The 7371-nt window shown below is 36.5% G+C and overlaps 1 pseudogene; it reads right to left on the minus strand.

Moving 5' to 3' along the window:
- Window positions 1-6843: 6843 nt before the first annotated feature.
- On the minus strand, window positions 6844-6949 carry LOC125163161 (uncharacterized; annotated as a pseudogene).
- Window positions 6950-7371: the final 422 nt, after the last annotated feature.

A 7371-nucleotide genomic window follows, 5' to 3' on the forward strand; every position in this document is an offset into this window, starting at 1 on the left:
GTTTCCCCTTCACCTCTCTCTCTCTTTTTTTAATGCTTATTTATTTTTGAGAGAGAGAGAGAGAGAGAGAGAGAGAGAGAGAGAAAGGGAGGCACAGACAAAGGGGGAGACAGAGAATCCCAAGCAGGCTCAGCACTGTGAGCCCAGAGCCTAAGGCAAGGATCGAACTCAGGAATTGTGACATCATGACCTGATTGGAAATCAAGAGTTGGTTGCTTAACCAACTGAGCCCCCCAGGGACCCCTCCACCTCTCATTTTTATTTCTTGTAATTGATTTTTTAAAATACCAAAAACAGGTTTTCCTTGGGAAATGCCAAAAGTCTGGAATTTGCTGACTGTATTCTGGTCATATTATTTATTATGCTCCAATATGACAACTGAAAACATTTTAATTTTTTTTTTTTTTTAACTTTAGACTCTATCCTCCAGGACGTGTCCATTTTATTCTTTTCATCCTTAGGTATCCTTGAGACTGTACAGTTTATCTTCCATGTTTTGAAATCTGTGTAGTTTTTAAATTTGCATTTCTCTTATTTTGACCATTCCTTCTTTCACATGATTAAGGGCTATTTTGATTTCTTATGTGAAGTGCCTACTCACTTTTTTCCATAGAGTGAGGGTTCTTATTTTTGTCAAAATATTTTATCAAAATTTTTATCAAAAGAAGCTCATATATTAGAGATATTTCCCCTTTCTTTGTGATACTGATTACAAATATTTTTCCTAGTTAATAATTTTTCTTTTCACTGTCATATGGTATTCCCTGCCATGCAAAAAGTCTTCATTTTTTTGGTAATTGAATGCATCAATTTTTGCCTTTTTTAGTTCTGGAGTTTGCATCATGATCAGAAATGTTGCTCCAAGTTGTAGATGAATTAACTCATGTTTTTGTTTTATACTTCCACGGTATTATTTTTCCATTTATATATATATTTTTTTAAGTTTATTTTTATTTATTTTGAGAGAGGAGAGAGAGAGTGAGAGAGCACAAGCTGGGGAGAAGCAGAGAGAGAGAATCCCAAAACGTCTCAGTTCTGAGTCGGTTCTGCTCAATTCTGTCAGCGCAGATCCCAATGCAGGTCTTGATCTCATGAACCATGAAATCATGACCAGCAGGTGTGAGGTGTAAGGATTGGATCAAATTCTATCTTTTTCAGAACACATTGTAAAATTCAGGACTTTATAAAAATAACAAAGGGATCTATTCGGAATGCCCGGAAGCACATTCTCTGCTATATTCAAAGTAGATAGTGAAAGACAACAGTAGGGTTCTGTTCCACTTCCAGCTCATCCTTACTGAGGAAATGGTGCTAAGGCCTAGCCTAGCCCTGGAGGCTGGGAGAATAATCCATGCTCTGCTCTCCTCGGGTCTAGCTTCCTCTTCTGTCAGATCTGACAGAATTTGTCACTGTCTTGTCCTCTCTAGGATCACTCTCTTGTCCTAAGGACGGTTACCCTGTGCAGCTCTGTGCTGGGAGTGTGGTTTCGTTGTTGCACAGGCCTTCCCTGGAAGCTATTCTTCACATTTGCAAATGCTGATGCTCAGTTCATGTTTAGTATGGAATTTCTATCAGTTGATCTTTGCAAAGGGCTTTGCTTACCTCCCTGTTGTACTTGCTAACCTGAAAAGTGGTTTTGCCTCTCTGTTTGGGCCTTAAGAAATCTCTAACCTGAGAGTGCTTGTACATCAGCATTCTCTTGGCAGGCTGTATTCTCTCTGGTGAGTGAGGGAAAGGAAAGATTTTATTTTGCTACCTTTTGTGATAACAACAGCAATAATAATGATTAAAATGTATCGAATGCTTACTATGGGTAAGGCACCAGGCTTACCCCTAACACCAGTTGGGACAAGGCAAGAATACTAAAGGAGTCCATGCTATATGTCTATACACTTAAAAGTTAGATATTGAGTAGACTATCACATAGGTTCTTTCCTTTTACCTTGTCAAATGTGCCTTCATAATAACCTGGAAGGACAGATTTAAATGCAGAATTCTTAGAATTCCTTGAGTTCCATGCCAGAAGGTGACAGTGTGAGAAGAATTCGTCCCCTGCCTCTAGGCTGCCTCTCTTCTCATCCTACCTCCTCCTGTGTCCACGATGGGCCTTGCATACAAGTTTGTGGACATTCAGCCCATGTACCCAAGTTTCAGATACATGCCTTTCACTCCACAAATAGCTGTCCCTTCGGGTCATCCTCTGACCCAGGAGAGTACACTCCAGCGGAGCAGTCCAAGGTAACCCTATAAGTGGGCTCAGGGCCATTTGTGTTGATAATTCCAGTGTGTTGGATACCTGGAGTATGGTCTAGAAGAGATGGGGGAGGTGATGGGTTCTGGGTGGGCATATCTCCGTATTCCTGCAAAATCTGCTCCACAAGGAAAAGGAGAGTCCCTATGGGACTCCAGGTTGCTTTATATGTATTTAACTCATTCAATCCTTAACAACAATCCTATGAGGTAGGTGCTATTATGTCCATTTTACCAATGAGGAAACTGAGGCTTAGAGAGATTAGGTAAACTGCCCAAGGCCAAGAGACTACTAAATGGAAGAGTAAGGATTACCATTTGGGCAATCTGGCTCCAGAGCCTTGTCTTCTGAACTGAAAGGATTTCCCCCTCACACTGTTCCATGATACTTTCTGTGTAGCATTATTAATCCCTCCCCATAGCAGTACTAAGGAGTTATCTGCTTGACTATACAAGTACTCAACAAAGTTGTTAGGGATCTTCATTCTTGACCATCACTTGAACCTCCTTTACTAGTAAAATTAAGGTATCTCTAAGATATTTTTCAGCTCTAGAATCCTGTGATTCTAGACATGATTACAAATTCCCCTTCAGTGTAAGCTTGAACAATGCTCCAGAAAGTGTACCTGAAGGCATTACAAAACTACTAATAATTAATAACAATAATTAGTAATAATAATTATTAAATTATAATTATAGGATCCTACCTACCATTGAGATTACCACATATTTAAAACTTTGAAGCACAAATTAACATCTTGTATAGGAACTTCTCATTGCTCTTAATAGGAAACACTGCAAAAATTTTACAGAAGACATATTAATTAGCCTATAGGGTCCACTTAGGAAGAATATATAATGATGTCAGATACAGTGATCCACATTTAACAACTAGATGTTACCCCTATTATAACTGACCTAAAACATTTCAAGTGTACTGAAAGTATGGCATATATTATTAGTTGTATGACTAATTTTTCACAGTCTCTCTTTGAGATTAGAGATCTCATGCAAAAGTTTCAGTGGAGGCTTTAGTAGGAAGGAACACTGCAACTGAATTATTACCAGGAATAGAAAAAAAAAATTATACCAGGACCCATGTTTGGAGTACAAAATATCAAATGTGCTCATGTTGGATGTCTGTACATTGCAAGTTGGTCTTGCGGTAAACTAGAATTTACATAGAATCATAGCTAATTACAATTTGAAAGACAGACTCTCTCTGGGTATCTGGGAATGCTTTTTAGAATAGTTCCTTTTCAAACATGGATTAGAGAGGCCTTTTCCTACTTGTCTGATCTAGTTCTTTCATGTTATCCTTATTGAATAGAGAATATAGAGAAATTCTACCTTTAATGAAAAATCCTGGAAACTTTTTATTGATTTGATCTTAGACTGTAGTGTCTATTACAGCTCAATAGAGCTTCTTTATCCTTTGTTAGAAGTGTTTGAAAAGAGGTGGGGAAAAAGCTTAAGAAGTTCTTTTCTCCACAAATGACTGATAAATTCCCATTTCTTTAGCCTTAGAATTTGTTCCTTCTGATGTGACTTCTATAGTTTACCCAAAATGTTTGATATTCCTATAAAAATATTTAACATAGGATACATTCTGGATGATAGTCTAAAATGATAAACTTAAATTTTAAAATCAATCTTTTCCTCTATAAATAATAATATCTTCTCTAAAAATGAATGACATTTAAGGAGTTACATGGAAATGGTTATTATGTACAATACACAGGGAATCAACATGCAACAACCAAATAAAATAAGTGAAACACTGATTTTATTTTTATTAGTCCTATTGAAATTTACATACTATAAATTCACCCATTAAAAATATACAATTCAATGGTTTTTAGTATACTCAGAGTTGTGCAACCATCATCACAATGTAATTTTAGAACATTTTTATCATCCACCCCCAAATCCCATACCTATTAATAGTCACACACATTTCCCCCACCTACCCATTCTTTCTTGTAGAAAGCCAGTACTCTACTTTATGTTTATATAGATTTGCCTCTTCTGAACATTCCATCTGTAAATAGAATCATCCATCATGTGATCTTTTGTGATTGGCTTCTTTTGTTGAGAATATTTTTAAGGTTCCATGTTGTAGCTTGTATTAGTACTTCATTCCTTTTCATTGAGGAATAATATCTCATATGGTTATACATATCTTATTTGTCAGTCAGTTGATGGACATTTGGATTACTTCCACTTTTTGGCTAGTTATGAGTAATTTTGCCATGAACATTCATGTACAAATTTTCATGTGGATGGATGTTACATTGCTTGGTATATGTCTAGAAGTGGAATTGCTGGGTCACATGGTGACCCTATGTTTAACTTTTTTGAGGAATTGCCCAAATGTTTTCTAAAGCAGCTGCACCATCTTATAGCCTCACTAGCAACATATAAGAGTTCCAATTTTTCCACATCCTCTCTGATGCTTGTAATTTTTTTGATTATAGCCATTCCAATGGGCGTGAAGTGGTATCTCATTGTGGTTTTGATTTGCACTTTTGTGGTGCTTAATGATGTTGAGCATCTTTTAATGGTCTGTTTTTAAATCTTTTACTCAGTTAAAAATGTGGACTCTCTGGGGCACCTGGGTGGCTCAGTCGGTTAAGTATCCAACTTCGGCTCAGGTCATGATCTCACCGTTTGTGAGTTAGAGCCCTGCACTGGGCTCTGTGCTGACCACTTGGAGCCTGGTTCGGATTCTTTGTCTCCCTCTCTCTATGCCCCTCTCCCACTCCTTCTCTGTTTCTCAAAAATAAATGAATGTTAAAAAATTTTTTTAAATGTGGACTTTAACCCCATTAGTTGATAGCTGGTAAAATATCATTGTCAATTTTTAGTAGTTCATTTATGATGAGATCAAGACTGCAAAGTCTAGCTCTAATCAATTGGTTAGCTTTTACAAAGAAAATGGTAGTTAAATAGCTACACTCATTGGTCCTAACTCTGTTGTGATCTGATAGGACTTTGATCTTGCCAGTTAAGAGCGTGTGCGTGTATCAACCAAAGGGTATGTCCTAATGACTCCAAATATTATTCCAATAAAAATGTAATTTATTATCAACACATATTTTCAAGAGCAATGTCCTATTGTTTTATTGAAAATGGTACATGCTCATTTCAAACATTTTTGAACCATCAAAAAGATATAAAGAAGAAAGCAATAAATTGTTATAAACCTCACTTTTCCAGAAATAACCAGTTAGGTTTTGGGGAAGTATAATACTTCCAAACAGATACAGTTAGATTCAGGGTCAGATGGTTGAATGGGTAGAAATAATTTCATGAGAATGGGATCATATTATATCCGCTTTTTAAAAATAAAAAGGTTTTAATTTTACTTGAGTTAACAATAAAAAAAGAAAAAAAAACACTTAAGTGAAACTGAGGAATGAACAGAGAAAACTCTTTCTCTATAAAATTGATTCAAAGCTCACCTCCCATCTTTTTATCATGACTTCTCTAGTTCTGACCCTCTTGTTCACTTCTCGAGTTGCTGAATATAATCAACAGAGTTTTTTCATAAAGGACCCATGAGTGTGATAGTAGAAACTACTGAACAGCAACATTACTTTTCCATTGTTCAGTATAATAGTCCTGATTTTATTTTTTTTTTAAGTTTATTTATCTTGAGAGAGAGAGAGAAAGCGAGTGCTCACATGTGCACATGGGGTAGGGGCAGAGAGAGAGGGAGAGAAAGAATCCCAAGCAGACTCTGTGCTGTCAGGACAGAGACCAACTTGGGGCTCAAACTCATGAACCATGAGATCATGACCTGAGCCAAGATCAAGAGTGAGATGCTCAACCAACTGAGCCACTCAGGTGCCCTTAATACTCCTGATTTTAAATGTACACATTGCCCCCAAGAATACAGTGTTTAAGCATAGCCTCCCTTGCAGCTAGATGCTAAGTAAGTTCTGGCCAATGAGATGTAAGCAGAAGTGTTGTATGAAAATTACAGAAAATATCCTTAGAGAGGATATGCCCATCTTCTGCTCTTCTTCCTGCTAGCTGTTACGCAAATGTAAACACTGAAGTTTGATTTGTCATCTTCAACCATGAGGTGGAAGATCTGTACTGAATGTAGTATAACAACAAGATAAAAGGATTCTGAGCAGCCGACCATTTCCTTAAGCTGCTATACCTCCAGACTTTTTATGAGAGAAACTTTTTATTTTTGTTATTTTTAAAGTCAATTTTTAAGGAATTTCACATGTGATTCCTTCTACTGCCAATCACTTTGGTTCCTCCAAAGTCAGAATCATAATCTTCAAAACAGCCCCTTTAAAAAGAACTTTTGTTCCATCCGCAATTGTCACTGTCAGTCCACAATTGTTTCTTTTGGGCTTCTTTTGATCTCCACTTGAAAATGGACATACTTCAAAAATTCCCCCCTGTAATCTTTGGAATCCAATTTCTTCAAGCAAATTACTTTAGGGCCCTAGAAGTCAAACTGTAGGAAGCACATTGCTATTTTGGCAAATGACCTAAAATATAAGTATTCTTTAATTGTTTTTAATGTTGAAAAGTCTTGTTACTTCCACTCTACCCCATGGGCCTAGCAGAAAATGTTACAGGTCTCATTGTCACCACTGCAATAAACTTACTGTGATGGAAGAAGCATAACTTGTATTTCAATGTAGCCACAAAATCTCTACCTTTTTAAATGGCTTATTTGGGGTCCTTAGTCATTTGCCATTAAAATTCATTATAATTGTCACAAGTGCTAAACAATGCCATTAGGTTCTTTAATGCTAAGAATGTCTGTTGCCTTTACACTTACACAATTTAGCTGTGTATAATTCCGATGTTATACTTTGCTTCTCTATCAGTATATATAGATACTATTTCATTTTTTCTGGCATTGGAGGTTGCAGGGCAGATAGCTGAAGCCAGCCTAATTTCTTTCCGTACCCATCCTCCATTTTTGTTTCTGGCTAGATCAAAAAACATTCTTTTCCAATCTTCTATTAAAAAAAATTCAAACATGCAGAAAAAGTTTAAAAATAGCTAGATTTAGCAATTGCTAATATTTGCCTTATTTGCTTTATTTCTCCTTATGCATATGTGCATGTGTGTGTTTGTATGTATACA

The sequence above is a fragment of the Prionailurus viverrinus genome, chromosome A3 (genome assembly GCF_022837055.1).
Source record: "Prionailurus viverrinus isolate Anna chromosome A3, UM_Priviv_1.0, whole genome shotgun sequence".
Classification (NCBI taxonomy): domain Eukaryota; kingdom Metazoa; phylum Chordata; class Mammalia; order Carnivora; family Felidae; genus Prionailurus; species Prionailurus viverrinus.